The sequence below is a fragment of the Erinaceus europaeus genome, chromosome 2 (assembly GCF_950295315.1).
Source record: "Erinaceus europaeus chromosome 2, mEriEur2.1, whole genome shotgun sequence".
Lineage (NCBI taxonomy): Eukaryota > Metazoa > Chordata > Mammalia > Eulipotyphla > Erinaceidae > Erinaceus > Erinaceus europaeus.
The window spans coordinates 200,794,908-200,811,774 of NC_080163.1; the positions used below are offsets into that span (position 1 = coordinate 200,794,908).

At 45.3% G+C, this 16,867-nt stretch overlaps 1 long non-coding RNA gene across 1 annotated transcript in view; it reads right to left on the reverse strand.

The window, feature by feature from the left end:
• Positions 1-16,867, reverse strand: part of LOC132536864 (uncharacterized) — a 76,704-nt gene that overhangs the window by 49,165 nt on the left and 10,672 nt on the right. Inside the window, exon 2 of the long non-coding RNA XR_009548411.1 lies at positions 4,504-4,637. This is a non-coding gene — a long non-coding RNA (uncharacterized LOC132536864). The remainder of the gene's footprint in view (positions 1-4,503; positions 4,638-16,867) is intronic.

The following is a 16,867-nucleotide window of genomic DNA, read 5'->3' on the forward strand; positions in this document are numbered from 1 at the left end:
GCTCATTCAGCCAGAATAGTTTTCTCCAAGTTCCCTTCTGAAAAGCCTTGTGAAAACTCCGTGGATGCTAGCAGAACAGCAACCTTCTAGGATTTGCGCTCCATGAATCACTGTGCTTTCTGTGAAGGGTATTCCATTTTTCCAGGTTCCTGTCCCTTGGTGGCGAGGGATAGATACAACTGAACCAGTACACACAGCCAAGTAGACAAAGGGCTGTCTAAACCACAGTCTTTCCTTTTTTTTTTTTTTTTCTGAGTGTAAGCTACTTGTCTTGGTAGCTTTGGGCTAACAGTATGCAGAAAAGCTTTTTCTCCCTTGGTTTTGTTCAGACTCAGATCCTGGATTTCTGGACTAGTGAAGCCCTTAATTAAAGTGTTTAGGAGAATTAGCATGGCTTGACATTATGTATATCATCAGGTGAAGAAACCTCTCAACTCTCATTGGTATATTTAACCATAGCCAAGGAGAACATGGTTTGAAATGAAGGCCAGAAGCCATGTGGCTGATAATGAGAGCTGAGTGAGTTGCAGGCTGAGGGAATGGCAAAGCCCAGAGACAGAGCTTCCCTTAGCCCGTGCCCGCAGGCAGGGGCGCTCAGTCCCAGGCATCTGCGTTTCCCCCAAGCCCAGCCTGCTCTCTTCTGCTGTGCCCTCACCCTGTCTGGCTCCTTGTGGCCAGGTGAATACACTAGCAGGAATGTGTCTCTCGCCTCACAGTTCCGGAAGATGCTGTGGCAGTGGGTCTAATGGTCGGGGGCGGGCCACATGTCCATCCCCAAGTCAGCTGCGTGGACCAGAGGACCGGATGTTCTGGCAGGCCAGCTGAGGAGCGTTTGTGGATGGACCTGGGGTCAGTTCTGTGAGTCCTGCTGGGATGTGAGGAGAGAGGGACTGGTAAAGGCAGGAAAAAAAGGGAAATGGATGGCCCTGGACAGAAAAAAAAAAAAACAAGAAAGAAGGGTGCCTTAACTTCTACCGCCTCCCATAATCCAAAACATGGTGATGCAGTGATCTTTTTTTTTTTTCCTTAGATAGAAGGTGAAAGGCAGAACGGCGGACAGCAAGATAAAGAGGAGGAGGCACCACGTCACTGCTTCACTGGTCAAGAAGTCCTCCCTCTAGATGGTGCTCCCGTGTGATGACCAGAGGCGCTCTGCTGCGTGGCCCATCTTCTAGCTCCCTTAGTGCTGCTACCCAGGTTCTAGCCCCTGGGCCATAACTTAGCTTTTTTGTTTTTCTTTCCAGTTTATTTATTTATTAATTTATTAGTGATTTAGTAGTCATTTCCAGGACCCCAACAGGGGTATAGCTCCACACCACACCCACCACTAACGTTCTGTGCTCCCCCAACCTCTAGAGATAATCATATAGTTCTCCCAAAGGTCTTAAGAGACTGGCTGGCAACTCCTTTTTTCTTTTTTTTCCTTTTTTCTTTTTGCAAGGTCATATATTTCAATTCAAATCTAAATCCTCATAAAAAGATGATAATCCGTAAGTCAGTATATAAAATGAGTGTTGTTATCATTGATTTTTATATGTTTTACTCTTATAGATTGACATTTTGATTGCTCTTCTAGAAATCACATGTCATTGTGTCACTGGTTTGGATCAGAGATCACATGCTAGTTAAGTATATATCTGAGAATATGCACGCACACTGGGGTATAGTGTAGTGCCAACAATAAAAGGGTCTCAAGTATGGACAAATGAAGAAATCCTCTTCCTTTAAAGTTCAAGAGATGGGGAGAAGCGTGGATCTCTCTTGTTTTCTTGACAGACACATGTATCCTGTTTGACATCCTCCCAGTTCTACAGTATCTCCAGGCTAATAGTCCAGAGTATGTAGACTTTGCCTTTGGATGGGAGAACATGGAGCACAGCTGTCATGAAATAGCTGTATGGAGCTGATGGAAAAGGAAGGGAAGAGAGGTTTTTGTGGTGCTGAAATACTATTACCTGCTTGTTTTTTTTTTTTGCCTCCAGGGTTATTGCCGGAGCTCAGTGCCTGCACCATGAATGCACTGCTCCTGGAGGCCATTTTCCCTCCTTTTGTTAGTTGCCCTTGTTGTAGCCTTATTGTGGTCATTATTGTTGTTGTTGATGCCGTTTGTAGGACAGAGAGAAATGGAGAGAGGAGGGGAAGACTGAGGGGGAGAGAAAGACAGACACCTGCAGACCTGCTTCACTGCCTGTGAAGCGACTCCCCTGCAGGTGAGGAGCCGGGAGCTTGAACTGGGATCCTTACATCAGTCCTTCAGCTTTGTGCCACGTGCGCTTATCCCGCTGGCTAACGCCCGGCCCCCTACCTGCTTGTTTTAACCACATGTACTTATTTTGAGATATTTTTCCTTGATGGATATTTAATTTTCCCTGGTAAATTTTTCCTTCCTCTTCCTTTTCATTTGTCTTGCCTGTGAAGTTTTGATTAATATGTTAAAATGGATGTTGATTTTATGTTGCATACTGTGTCTGATATATGCTTGCTTTTGTGAACTTTGGTTGTTATTATTACTGCCAACACATTATTTAATAACAGGCTTTTTTTTTTTTTTTTTTGCTCTGAAAACTTACTGTTTTGGAATGGATCTGCTTATGAATAACTTAGCACTTTTAATTGACTCATGTTAGCTTTGCTTATGGCTGAGTTATCTGAGAAATTTGACCAAAGGGTGTATTTCTCTAGCTGTTTATATTTGAGGAGCTCAAGATGACGATATAAAGAGAAAGACTGGGGCCAGGTGGTGGCACACCCGGTTGAGCCCACATGTTGCAAGGTACAAGGACCTGGGTTCAAGCCCCCTGGTCCCCACCTGCAGGGGGAAAGCTTTACAAGTGGTGAAGCAGGGTTTCAGGTGTCTCTCTGTCTCTCTCACTTTCTATCTCCCCTTACTCTCTTGATTTCTGGCTGTTTCTATATAAATAAAGATAAAAGAAAAAAGAAAAGACGTAAGAGAGAAAGACTTTCATATCCCCTTTCACTACGATCCAACTATGATCAACAGGGAACTGTGACCTCCCAGGTAACCTTTTTTTTTTTTTTTTTTAAATCAATCTCTAGCCTGTGGTGGGCCCTTTCAGTGTGAACCAGTTACACAGAGACAAGGGCAGCCTTTCTTGTTTCAATTATATTGAATATTCACATTATTTATCCAATGAAGATTATGCAACACTTAAATTAAGGCTCCAGTCCATAAAAATACCTGCCGCGGATGCAAACCACGTAGGTGGGTAGGCATAAAGCATGCATTGAGAGGCTATGGGTCCACTACCCCCCGAGGAATGTTCTCACCCCACATGGAGTCTCTGGGTGGCGGGCAGGCCACAGCATCTGGAGCTGTGGAAGCTGGTGTGGCCTGAGCTCTCCACTGGCCGCACATCTGAGCGGCTTCAAGAGTACAAGCTCCCCCATAAAAGGTTCGGAATGAATTACACTAAGAAATTGGCTCCAGGCAGAGTTGTTTTGGAGAAGACAAGGTGAAGTTCTCAGGAGGTGAGCTAAATGAATCCCTTCTGTGGGCATCTGAAGGGGGGGCTAGAAACTGTTGGGGCATCCCCCCCCACCCCCACCCCCACCCCACACACTTGGGCAGAAATGCCACAGCTGTCAACTGGACAAGGGTTTGAAGACTCAGTTTCTTCACAAACAGCTTTATAACAGAAGGTGAACACTGATCTTATGAAGCAGTTGTAATCTCTTTCCTGGTACTTTGTTTTCAAAAGAATGTATTTCGCCCCGGCTCCTTGGGCTCTGGGGTCAGCTTGTACCCACTTATCAGAGCAGACTGGTAAAGTTTAAGGAATTCTGTGAAGTGGCTGCCAAACGTGGTCTGTATGAAGAATTAACTTCCTCCTGTGTAAGTCATATCAAAAGCAGCAATAACAAGTGGCCCAGCCTCCCCACTGTGACAGAGGCCACCACCACCCACATCTGCAGCACCTGAGGCGTGCGTGCTGTGCCGATGTGTCCAGCGTGCCTCTCTTCTCTTCACACCCTACGCCCCTGATGTCACACCGGAAATCAGCACAACAGGAAATCGGCTACAAGTCGGGGCCCGAGTGATTCTGCTGGTTCCCTCGACTCAGGAAAGTGACAGGAAAAGTGTTAATGGTGCATACTGACTCTAAGTGTGTTATGTCTTCAATTATGGCTGACTCCCCCCGCCAGATTGAAGCCATTCTTCAGTGTTCAAAATCTTCCATCAACAACAACAACAAAGGCTGCTCGCACTATTGGTGAACAAGTGCTCTTCTGACCTCTGCCTTTGTTGTATATTACTTCTTGACATCAATGGAAATATTAGCCAGCGTTCAGCTGGGATTATACTTGTTTAATATTTGCAGCCGTAGGTTGACTAGACACAAGCATCAGATAAAAGTCAAGGCCAGTGGATGAAACACAGTTTATATATACAGAGACCTGTGGATTCTACACATGACTCCTAGCTACACACTCTTCTCTCAGTAGAATAAATGTACCGGAAGTGTGTGCGAGTTTTGCACATACCTGAGTTTCCCTGGAGAGCTGACTGTTGAGATGGTGGCAGCTCCTCGATGCCCATGGTTAATGCCGGGTGGCTTCTTCCTGCTTGGGGTTTGTCATGTGTTTTCATGGAGCTGAACTCTCCTTGCTGCTAGGTGCTGCAGGAGAAACATGAGGAGGAACGACACTTGAACTTCCGGAGATGGCTCTCGACACACCGCAGACCCTGCCCTCCCAGACAGGCTACATTTTCACCAGAGGAGGAAAGGAAATGGGCAGTCTCTCTAGTCATCCATCCTCAGGCCCTAAATGTGAACCTGACCCATCAGAAATCTACATGTGAAAAAGCAAAACCCCAGGGCCACCCTGGACGGTCTCCTGAAACCGTGGGCCCCTACCTTGCTCCTCCTGACTGGTTTCCAGTCCTTTTGGTTTGATGACCCATAATACTTTCTTTCCTTCCATTGGTGAGTGATGTGTGTGTGGGGAGGGGGTCTCCTGATGCCACCAGCTCTAGACACAGCATGTGGCCTGGGCCACCCTGCCTCTCCCAACTCCGGCTCCAGAGGGAGGGGAGCTGCGGGTCTAACAGTGGGCAGTGGTGTGCGTGGCCTCCGTTGAGTCAGCAGCTGTGCAGAGGACTTTACACCCAGGCATAAAGGGAGGGAAAGGAGGGAAGTGGTGGTGGCTCCCTGGGAGTCGAGAGGCTGACTAGAAAGCACGTGGTGACTGCCAAGTATCAGAGTGGAATATGGGGAGTGGAGTGAAACTGCTTCGGCACTTCATACTTCCGGGGTACGTTCCGACACGCACAGACTTCACACACTGTGTCATTCTGAGGGCTGTATCATTCTAGTAACTCTGGTTCAAAGGAGGAAAATGTCCAGTCAGTGGGGGAAGATTTGGAGTCAGGAGACCTGATACAGATGGCCTTGAGCAGGTTATTTTACTTCTCTGGGGTCTGGTTGTTCTAGCAAATGATCTACAGTTTCCAGGAGTAAAGGTCCCTGCTGACTCCATCCTTCTCTGACTCTGCCTTTGTTTTACAATTGGAGTCAATGAAGCGCACGACTTTGGTCAAAAAGTCAAGGGCAGAGCTGAGCAGATTGGTCATATCAATTCTTTGAATCCCAGGCCCCAAATCCTTTATGGCAGTAGGCATAAATCATAAATAATTCCAGGCTACTACTCCCAGATTTCTTAGCAGGATCAGAGCACTGACATTCTTTGGCAGATGAAAAAAGAAATTCAGTTATCTGGAATGCAGAGAGAGAGAGAGAGAGAGAGAGAGAGAGGAGAGAATATTCTCTCTTGTAGAAAATCTTTCTGAAGGGCAGTAGCAATTTTCCTTGCTTTGGTAGGAACAGAGAACATAACAGCAATTCTCCCATTATCAACGGCTCTGTTCTGCTTCAGGATTAGGATTCTGAGCACCAACGGCCATTATGCATTAGGCCTGGCACACTCTGCCTGCAGGAAGTGGGAGAGACTGGCCTGGATGTAGTATCCCAGGTGCATACGGAGACATTTCTATCGGCTATAGCTGCGTTCTCTGTGAGTGACTGAAGGTTTAGATCTTTTTCAGCAAAACAGGGAGGCGAAATGCTTTAAGTATTTTTTGAGAGGTCATGTCCCATCCATTTCCCTGTCTGGGTTAATTAACACTCTGAGAGGTTTAAGAAATTAAGATGTGGTCCGGGAGGTGGCGCAGTGATAAGGCTTTGGACTCTCAGGCATGAGGTCCCGAGTTCGATTCCCAGCAGCACATGGGTCAGAGTGATGTCTGGTTCTTTCTCTCTCTTTTCTCATAAATAAAATAAAAATCTTAAAAAAAAAAAAAGAAATTAAGATACAGAAAACATTTGAACTACGTTCTGCGTATCAACAACTACAGTTGCTATTTAATAAGACAGCTGCTCATCACCAAACGTTTCCAGATTCTGAGAGTCAAGAAACATTATGCGACACACTGGCACTGTGTAGGGCCTCCCCTCTGACACAGCTACTTCCTCACTTGGGATCCTGGGGAGGCCCAGCTTTCTTCTCTTGTTGAAAGGCTTCTCTCTCTCCTCACTGTACAGTCTCATATGTAAGTGAGCCTGGGTGCTAAGGTTCTGGTGTGAGACACCAATCAAGACAGACAACAGATTGTGAAAGGGAGAGGAACACAGGAGTACACGTGGTCACAAAAAGCTTGTACTTAAGGTTTTAAAGAAAAATTTAAAAAAATTTTTTTACTATGTGCACTTAACCTGGTGTGCTACTGCCCAACTCCCTTTTTACTTTTTTATTAGTGATTTGATGTTGATTTACAAAATTATGAGATGCGGGTGTATAATTCCATGCCTTCCCCACCACCAGAGTTCTGTGCCCTCATTCCCTCCACTGGAAACTACAGTAGTTCTCCCAAGGTCACAGATATGGGCTAACTATTATTTCTATAACTATCTGTCTATATTTATATATATTTGCGCTTTTTTTTTTTAATATGGTTCTGCCTTCTCTTCCTTTCTAAGCCACACCTACACATACTGCTGCTTCTGAATGTCCTGCCTTTACTCCCTCTTCCCCCTCTAGGTCTTGAAGGAAGTGAAGACCAGAGCCCGCTGGTCATCTTCCCTTAGCATTTCTCCCCTTCTGGGTGTACAGATGAAAATTCTTCATGGGGTGTAGAAGGTGGGAGTTCTGTTTATTTTTATGAGCAAGAGAGAAAGGATGAGAGGGAGAGAACAAAGCACCAGAGTGATGGCATATGGCAGCCCCAGGGACTGAAGCTGGGAACCTCTGGGGTCCTGTACTCTCACATCTCACATGAATATATCTCCCCAGTTTTTCTTTTTCTTTCTTTCTTTCTTTCTTTCTTTCTTTTTTTTTTTTTTGTCATCACTCTATGGGTGGGAGGGTGTTGGTGGTTTATAATGCAGTTGTTGACAGATGGATCCACGTTCTCGGCTACCCGTGATAAGTGGCAGAAGGAAGGTGGGCCGGAGCATGGAGCCGCCGCTCTCCTGGGAGAGGGCAGTCACAGGGGGTCTTCCTCTGCTGGAGTCCAGGCTGTGTGGAGCACTCCGTCAGCTGTGCTGCTTTGACTCATGATCTTCCTGTTCATTGTCTCAGGGAACCAAAACACCTCTTCCGATCACAACACTGTCTCAACCAGGCGAAGTTTAGTGTCGGCAAATAGAATCACTTTCTTTCTCACTACGTGGGTACTGTGGCAGGAGAGCGTGATTTTATGTAGTGCCCAGAGTCAAATTCAGAGTCTTTTGTGTGCACGGCTGGTGCCTTACTGCTGAGTCACCTCTTGGGTCTGAAAATAAGTTTAAAACTTGAACTAGAGGCTGAAATAATTTTCTCGATGACCCTTGCTATTGACTTTATGTGTTCTCTTAGATACAAAATGGAGCTTACAATTTACATTTCCAGATAACCTGCCAACTAGCCAGCTAACAAGTCAACTGACTAGCCAATCAGTCAAACAACCAACCAACCAACTAACCCAAAGAAATCAGCCTCTCTCCCTTGCCTCCACTGTATTTGTCAAATGCAAAACACTGTATTTGTGCTGTTGCTATCTTGATATTTTATTTATTTTGTGCATTATTGGGTAGAGACAGAGAGAAATTCAGAGGGGGAGGGGGTGATAGAGAGGGAAAAAGAGAGAGAGACACCTGCAGCCCTGCTTCACCACTTGTGAAGCTTTCTCCCTGCAGGTGGGGACCAGGGGCTTGAACCTGAGCTCTTGTGCACTGTGCTGTGTGCGCTTAGCCAGGTGCGCCACTGCCTGGCCCTTGGATAGTTTCTGTGTGACTTGATCACTTCACCAATTATGCAGACAGGTTAGCACTCCTGCCTCTCCTTTAGCATTTGTATCAAGGATGCCTCTAACTCTGTCCTGTGGCTACACGTTACCAGTTCTTGCACTCTTTTTCAGTGGAGACGAGGCCAAACTTTATGGCTAAAAATGAAGATTTCCCCTCCCCCATCTTTCTTGCTTTTCCATTGCTTATATCCAGATCTGACAGTGTTTCTACAGGTGTTTGAGAGACCACTTTTATTGCTGCTTTTTTTTAAAGAGCAGTTCTGTCAAAGGACTGAGCCCTACATTTTTGCAAGATGGTAGTGGGTGTGTGTTTGTTGGCTCTGTGCTAGGTAAACAAGTCAACAGTCGTTGGTTAAGCCTTCCACCTTTCTTTTATTTCTACTGTGAAAAAGTCTAGGCCGAAATCTATCTGGCTATCGATATCATGAGTATTCTTGTGCAAAGGGTAATGGAATACAGAATGCCATACATGGGTTACCCCCGCTATGCATTAGTCTCTTTTATCTGTCTCTGACCAAAACAGATGTTGGCAGCCTTTCTCTTCCAGCTTTCTAAGACAGACTAAGACTATCAGTTCCGCTTTGGAAAGCTGTGGGCAGATGATTTAACTCTTTCAATAGACCCTTACCAGTTTTTCCCTTGGTTCCTTTTTTTTTTTTTTTTTTTTTTAAGACTACAAACAAAATTAGTGTGCAGCTCTACCCAACAATAAAGGAAAAATGGCAATATTAAAAATACATCAATACGACTCTGGAGGGGAGTGGATATCTCTTCAGGGACTTTAAAGGATTCTGACAATGAAAAGATGTCTTTGCTGGAGGAGGCAGCTGAATGCATTTCCGACTTGCAGCCAAAGTTCATTTACATGGGATTCCGAGAGAGCCACTTAAAAAAAAAAAAAATCAGGGGAAGGAAAGAGCATCTATCAGGGTGCAGCAGGATGCATTCTGCCAGGAGCCTGCTCTTTTCTGTAGAGGCTGACCGTCTAAGAAGCCATTGCCTCCACAAAGCTCTTGTAGCAGAGGTCTGGTGCAAAATGCAAATGAAAGGAATGTGAGGGACAGAGAACCTACAAGGGGGGAGGAGGATCAAAGGGTGAGAAAGAGGGGAATTATTAGGAAAAAAATGTTGCATGAACACAACATTCCAAGAATTTATCATGGAAGGAAACAGTCTCTCCTTAGATTCTGGGTTAAAAAAAAAAAAAAGACGTGTGAACTCTAAGTAAAGACACTAGACATTGTCCAAACCATGCAAAGGAAAGAGGGAAAGGAAATCAGTTCCCACTCTAGTTGCACTGAATTCGTCTCACCTAGTGCTTCACCCTGCCCTCAGAGGTGGTTCTTCTCTTCCTGCTTTCTCAAGAAGGTGCTGATGAGTCTTCTGCTGACTGCCCGGCCCTCTCTCTCCTTGCCGGAAGAACTGGGAGTACAGGAAGTCAGGAAGTAAAGAGCCTTTGGCTATTGCCCAAGCCCTGTCAACAAAGTCACCAAACAATAAGAATAATTAAAAGCACATTTAATCTCCATTTATCAGCAAATGGCATCTGGAAACTCACACTCTCTGTTTGGCAACAGCAGAAACCAAACTGGCCTGGAACTGGGTTGACCCCTCGCCACATACTACCCAAATTCATCGTGGGGTGGCCCAAAAGGTAGGCGCTGGGCTTGCTTGCCATTCTCATCCTCCAAACGTGAGACTAAGTGTTTATTAGCTACCCGAAAGGCTGTGCTCAGAACCTGGCAAAAGCTGCTCTCTTTCATTCTTAAAGGCCTCACCCCCAGGCCCAGCTGGGAGTGTTGTTCTGCATCTGGTCACGGTGAATGACCACACGGGGTGACCCTCTGTCCCACTCTCTGACACCCTCGCCCCAGAAACATGCGGGGCTGTTTTCCACCAAGACACCTGTCACCAGCAGGCACATGTGGAACCCAGGACACATCACAGAGAGGTATTTATTGACGTGTGAGGCATCTCCTGCTTGTGACAGGTGATGACCACATTTCAAATGATTGAAAACAAAAGGCCTCAGACAGGGACAAGAAATGTGAGAGGGAACTGTGGAAGGCAGTAGCTGTCTGACCTGCGCGGGTGGGCTATGAGGGATTATGGGCTCAAAGCTCCTGTGCCTCTTCCATAGCACATGGAAGTATGTTTCCTACTGGCAGGAGCTGTCTCCTTTGTACTTTTAAAATGTGGCTAGAAGGCAGGACACTAGAGACTTTTTCAGATGGGGGAGGCGGGATGGAGAGAGAGAGCAGGGCATCTTCTGGATTCTCAGGAATCCATGAAATATTTCTATGAGTGTGGAGGAGGCTGGATGAATCTGTAAGATGTGAGGCCACGACAACCTTTGAAAGTTAATGTCCTGTGGTGCTTCTGATTCTACACTGATGAACAGTCACTGCTTGCTCAGTACATGGAAACATGACGCATTTTATCCGGGACACTAATATGACCCAGGTCATTAGACTGACTGGAATGAGTGGTCTTAGGGATACTTGCGATATCTAAATGCTATCTTGGTTGGGAGACCAAGGGGTTGGCGGTGTGGGAGAAGTATCTGATGGGACAGTTGGAAAGAACAGAGGCAAATATATGTATCCAATGGAGGGTGTAATTAGTTGCAGGGATTGGATTTGGGCCCAAGTAGGATCAAGAGTTCTCCCTTGTCAACACAAAAACATCTGAGGAGCCATTGAGACCGGACCTGAGATTGAATGAGTAGGCACAGTGGCCAGGAGACGACTTGGAAGGAGAAAGCCCAGGGAGAAAGTCAGAGCACGTCCTGAGGGGAGAAGAAGAGCCTGGCAGGCCCCTGGAACAGAAGGGGGTGAAGAGCCCATGGGAGGAGGAGGATGGCACTCAGGACACTGCTCATGTGCGCCGCAGCAGGTCCCAAAGGACGAGTTTGGATTTTGTTCTAGGTATCTCGAGAATACACTGAAGACATTGAATACAGGGACCACATGCAATGATGAGCATTTTAAGAGTCCTGGAGAGACAACACAGGGGTTGATGCAGTAGGCGTTCATCCCCGAGGCTTGAAGTTCTCTGGATCAATCCCTGGTGTCACATCAGCCAGAGCTAAGAAGTGAACTGGTCGGAAAGAGTAATAAGAAAAAGGAAGTGAAGGGAAGGGAAGGGGGAAAGGAAAGGAAGGGAAGGGGAGAAGGGGAGAAGGGGAGAAGGGGAGAAGAGAAGGGAAGGGAAGGGGAGGGGAGGGGAGGGAAAGGAAGGGAAAGAAAGGGAAAGGAAGGGAAAGGAAGGGAAAGGAAGGGAAAGGAAGGGAAGGGAAGGGAAAGGAAGAGAAGGAGAAAAGAAAAGACACACCATAGTTGCTTCTGTGTGCTAGGGAATGGGAACAGAGAGACAAGATGAAAGTCACTCAGTGAGAAGATAGGGCTCAGAACAGGGCTGGTAAGAATGAGACTGGAACCAAGAGGCCTCCTGGAGGCCTTGAACACACAGGTGTGGAGGGCCATTTTCAAGGAGTTGAGGGTGAACCTCCCAGATGCATTCAGGCCAGGGTTGTTCTGAGATAACTACTGGACACACAAGAACAGAGGCTTGTTCTTGTAACTGGAGGCTGCTGGGTATGTTTGGAGCTTAGAGTAATGGCAAAAATATTTTAAAATATAGATGAGGACTTCCAAGGCAGAGTTTTGGTGACCTAGTCACAGAAAGTTGGCTCTCCCCAACCCTGTTGAAAAAATATTACAACAAAATAGTAAGTTCCATTAGAGGACAGCTGAGATTTCTGGTGAGGAAACATTACGACCTGCAGGCTGGTGATTGTGAGTGGAAAGACTCGAGCAGAGAGCCACACTGCACTGCTAGTGGGTGTCATATTCACAATCCTTTCAAGTCCACATGGTGGATTTGACGTACTCGCATGGAACCACTCAGCTTTTCAAAAAAAATAAAAGGAGCGCAGGACCGCAGTGTCGAGCTGAAGCAGCCACAGGCTCCTGAAGAAACCCCAGGGGCTAGTTTGGGGGAACCTGTGACATCAGGGAGGCCTATCAAACTCTAGGTGTTCCAACTACCATATCTCTGTGATATAATAGTGATTGGGGTCCAACTGCCCTGCAGGCAAGAAAAGTGATGTGGCTTCATAGCAGAGTTCCTACTTTCAGGAATCAGTCTGGGAGGAGAAGGAGGTCTGGGATCGCACCCTCTTCACCTGCAGACTAGAGCTCTAGGGGACATTGGGGGCCTTCAAACAATGCCATTTCTTTGCAGGTTCCCCCTCCCTCCACAACTGACATACGAAGCGGAGCCCAGCACCCCCTGTAGCTGACAAAAGAGACCGAAACAGATGGGTGAAACTAGGAAAGTTCTGGTTCTGCAAAGCCAAGATGAGGGCCAGAAATGTAATGATTCAAAACTAGAAGAGCAACCGGAGAAAAAAGTTAGAGAATAAATTGTCAGGCAATTTGGAGAAATACAAGGTTCTCAATTTAATATGGAGAAACAGACAGATAAATCTATGACTTCAAAGTTTCATGTGATAAGAAAATGGAAAACTTGAAAATAGAGTTACAGGGTATGTAAGACACTTTGAATGCATTTTAGTCTCAAATAGCAAATTAAAGAAGTCAACACACCCAGGCAGAACAGGGACAAGAAATGTTATCATCAAGAAATGAACATCAGAAACAGAAGACAAAATGGCCATACTCTTTGACTTCAAAATAGGAGAAAAAAAGGTTTAGAAAAAATGAGGCGGCCCCTCAAGATATTGAGGACTCCATTAGAAAAGCAAATAGCAGAGTTATAGGGGTCTCAGAAGGAGAGGAAGTAAAGAAGGGAACAGTGTGGTCTGGGAGGTGGCGCAGAGGATAAAGCGTTGGACTCTCAAGCATGAGGCTCTGAGTTCAATCCCTGGCAGCACATGTACCAGAGTGATATCTGGTTCTTTCTCTCTCCTCCTATCTTTCTCCTGAATAAATAAAATATATATATTTTTTTTAAAAGAAGGGAACAGAGACCATATTTAAAGAAGTAACAGCAGAAAATTTCCAAATCTGGGATGTAGTCAGGATATAGCTGCTAAGGAAGCAGAGAGAACATCAAATTCTTAAGCCTAAATAGACCTACACCAAGACATATCATTGTGAAGCTGTCAAGTCAAAGACAAAAAAAATAATAATAATTACAAGATGCCAGGGAAAAGAAGAAAGTGACTTGTAACAGTACCATAGAAAGACTTGTACCAGATTATTCTGCAGGAACCATGGAGGCCAGAGAGACTGGAGTGGTATACTCAACCTGCCTTGCAAAAGTTAGCCAAAAAAAAAAAAAAATGTCATAAAGAAAGAAACAAAGAACATTTAACTCTTAACACGTTGATACGCAGTAAAACAAACCCAGGAACACATGCCATGGAAACACAAGACAACTTTAAAGTACGAAAGAGGAGGAAGAAATGGATATAACATGTTCAAGCAAAGAATGGGGAGATAAGAACAGTTTTTTAGAAAAACTCTGTATTTACATATAAATTGTACATAGGATATTTTCATGTATAACAAACACATTTACACCCATACAATCCACTATGTCTTTTTAAGTGATGCCATTTTCTCTCTAGCACATTTTAATCTTAACATCTTTTTTGGTTCTCACTGTTATCATATAAAATACAATGAGGTTCTTTAATTTGGTATTTTTGCTCAAGGAATTTGTTGCCATAGCTTATATCTGTTAACAAATGACCTGCATTTCTCTGAAAGCCAACTTTTTGCTCATATGTAAAATGTGAAGGACTGAAAGACATGAGCTTGTTAAAGAAAATAATGTAGGCAAACTGTTGTTAAGACTTTGTAAAAACCATGTTGGTTATCGTGGGTGAGAGCCAGAGTGGGTAGAGGAGAGGGCTCAGAACTGTGGTGATGGATGTCCTGTGCAACCTGTATCTTTACAAACTTATGGTCTTATAAAGTATTATTAAATCACAAATTAAAAGTGGGGGTGAGGGGTGGGCCAGGCTCAAACCCAGGTTCTGCACATAGTAAAGTGGCAAGCTGTCTGAGTGAGTTTTTTTTTTTTGTCAGCCCAAGAAAACAGATTATGAACACACATGAAATTATTTTGGTTACTGTTTGACAGTTCTTTCCGTACCTCAGAAGAAAGATCGAACTTTCAAAACAGCTCATACAAAAATTTCCTTAAATGGAGGATGAAATCAGATCTCATTCCATAGACGTAGCCTCCAAAGAGATTGTATCAAATAAAGTCCCACTACGTTGATATTCTAATTCAGAATAGCAGGATTGCCAAGGTATCATTTTAAATAGGAAGACGACTTTTCTCATTTGCCATTTAGGCTGAGAACACATGTGTTGTCTCATCACTTCCACAAGCATCCTAGGCAAGAGCTTTAGACTCTTTCCTCACTCTGTCACTCTGCGTCCATTGCTCCCATTGAGATGGGAGTTCATCCTTCCCTGACTTTGTGTCTCCTCAGGCTAGTGAATTTTGATGATAATTTCACTGTATTCTGGTCCAGTAAGATCCTACTTTTCTTTTCTTTATTTATTTTTAATTTATATTTATTTATTTATTCCCTTTTGTTGTCCTTGTTTTATTGTTGTAGTTACTATTGATGTCATCATTGTTGGACAGGACACAGAGAAATGAGAGAGGAGGGGAAGACAGAAAGGGGGAGAGAATGATAGACACCTGCAGACCTGCTTCACCACCTGTGAAGCGACTCTCCTGCAGGTGGGGAGCCGGGGGGCTCAAAACAGGATCCTTATGCTGGTCCTTGCGCTTTGCGCCACCTGCACTTAACCCACTGTGCTACCGCCCGACTCCCAAGATCCTACTTTTCATACACACACACACACACACACACACACACACACACACACACAAATCTAGAGGGATCATAGAGAAAAAAAATACAGGAAGCTGGTATTTTTAGAAGAGGGTCACAAAATTGTCACTGCAGTTGTTTGCACAGGCACAGACTTATGCACGTGGCAGTTAATGACCTGCATTAAATAAGCACACACTGCACAAAGCCAGCCAGGCCTAATGTCTGGGGTCAAGAAACAACCTAATACACATGCATATCCAATCTCTCTCTCTCTCTCTCTCCCATATCCAATCTCAATCTCTCTCTCTCTCCTTCTCCTCTACCATTTCCTTCTCCTTCTCCTTTTTAAATTTAATTATTTATTTATTGGACAGAGACAGACATCAAGAGGGGAAGAGGAGATAGAAAAGGTGAAAGACAGAGAGACGCCTCCAACAGTTTTGCCACTCATGAAGCCTCCCCACCTGCAGGTGGGGGCCAGGGACTTGAACCCTGATCCTAGCACATTGTAATGTGTGCATTCAACTAAGTGTGCCAACACTGGGACTGCCTCTTTCTTTTTTTCTTTCATCTCTTTCTTTCTTTCTTTCTTTCTTTTTCTCCTTATTTATTTATTCTGCTGAGCCCTGGGCTTGCACATGTACAGTTTTCTGCTTGGGGGGCCTACTTTTTTCATTCAAATATATTTAGAGAGGGGAGAAAAGAGAGAGAGAGACAGGGAGAGAGAGAGAGAGAGAGAGGAGAGAGAGAATGACTGCACTGGAGCTTTCCCTGGAGCCATGACACCTCCCATGTGGCACTGGGACTCCCACCTGGGATGTTGCTTGGTAAGCCATGGCCACCCAGTGAGCTGTCCCTTGGCCCCAGACACTGCTGTCTTGTACTAAGGAGAGACCCTCCAGCGAGGGATTCATGTCAGCCCCTCAGATGCGGAAGGAGCAAGGGAGTAACCGCTTCTGTGTCTCATCCTCCAGGCATTAGAATCGTGCCTGGGACCTAGAGGGCTGGCCTAGGGGTGAGAGTGTGAGTGTGTGTGTGTGGGGGGGTGACCCTTACAGAACATCACAGTGTGTGGGAGTGGGAAGAAGGTTTGTCCTTGTGCGGGGCTAAGAAATGACAGGTGCAGGCAGTCCAGCCGAGTTGTTCTGTTTTTGGAACGAGCCAGTGGCAGACTCTCAGGGCTTCAGATGAGCACAGAAAAACACAGATCACTTGAGCCACTCGACTTGCGGGGACACGAAACACACTCTCCTCTAAGGCTCTGCCTGTCGACGATGTTCCCCACACCCTCCCGGCGCCTATCAGACAGAAGGAGCAGAAAACTCCACGTAAGTGGATTACTGCAGCATAACCAGAACCCCTTCCTTTTATGTAGAAAGAAATCCCAAATGATAATTAGAGCTGATTTCTAAGGTGAAAACCTCAGTCTGTTCACCTTCTAACCTTGAGCGAGTTTGCAAGTTAGGAGGCTGGTGGCTAGTTTTTAAAGAAACTGTTGTTTGAAAAAAAAATTTTTTTTTTAAAATAGAGACAGAGAAATCAAGAGGGGGAGGAGGAGATAAAAAGGGAGAGAGACAGAGAGACACCTGCAGACCTGTTCTGGCTGATGCGGTGCTGGGGACTGAACCAGCAGCCTCGGGATTGGTGAAGCAGGTATTGTTTCCTGAACAGCCGCCCAGGCCCCTCTCCAGGTGATTTTTCAATCTCTCTGTGGGTGCTGGCTTGCTCTTTCTACTTTT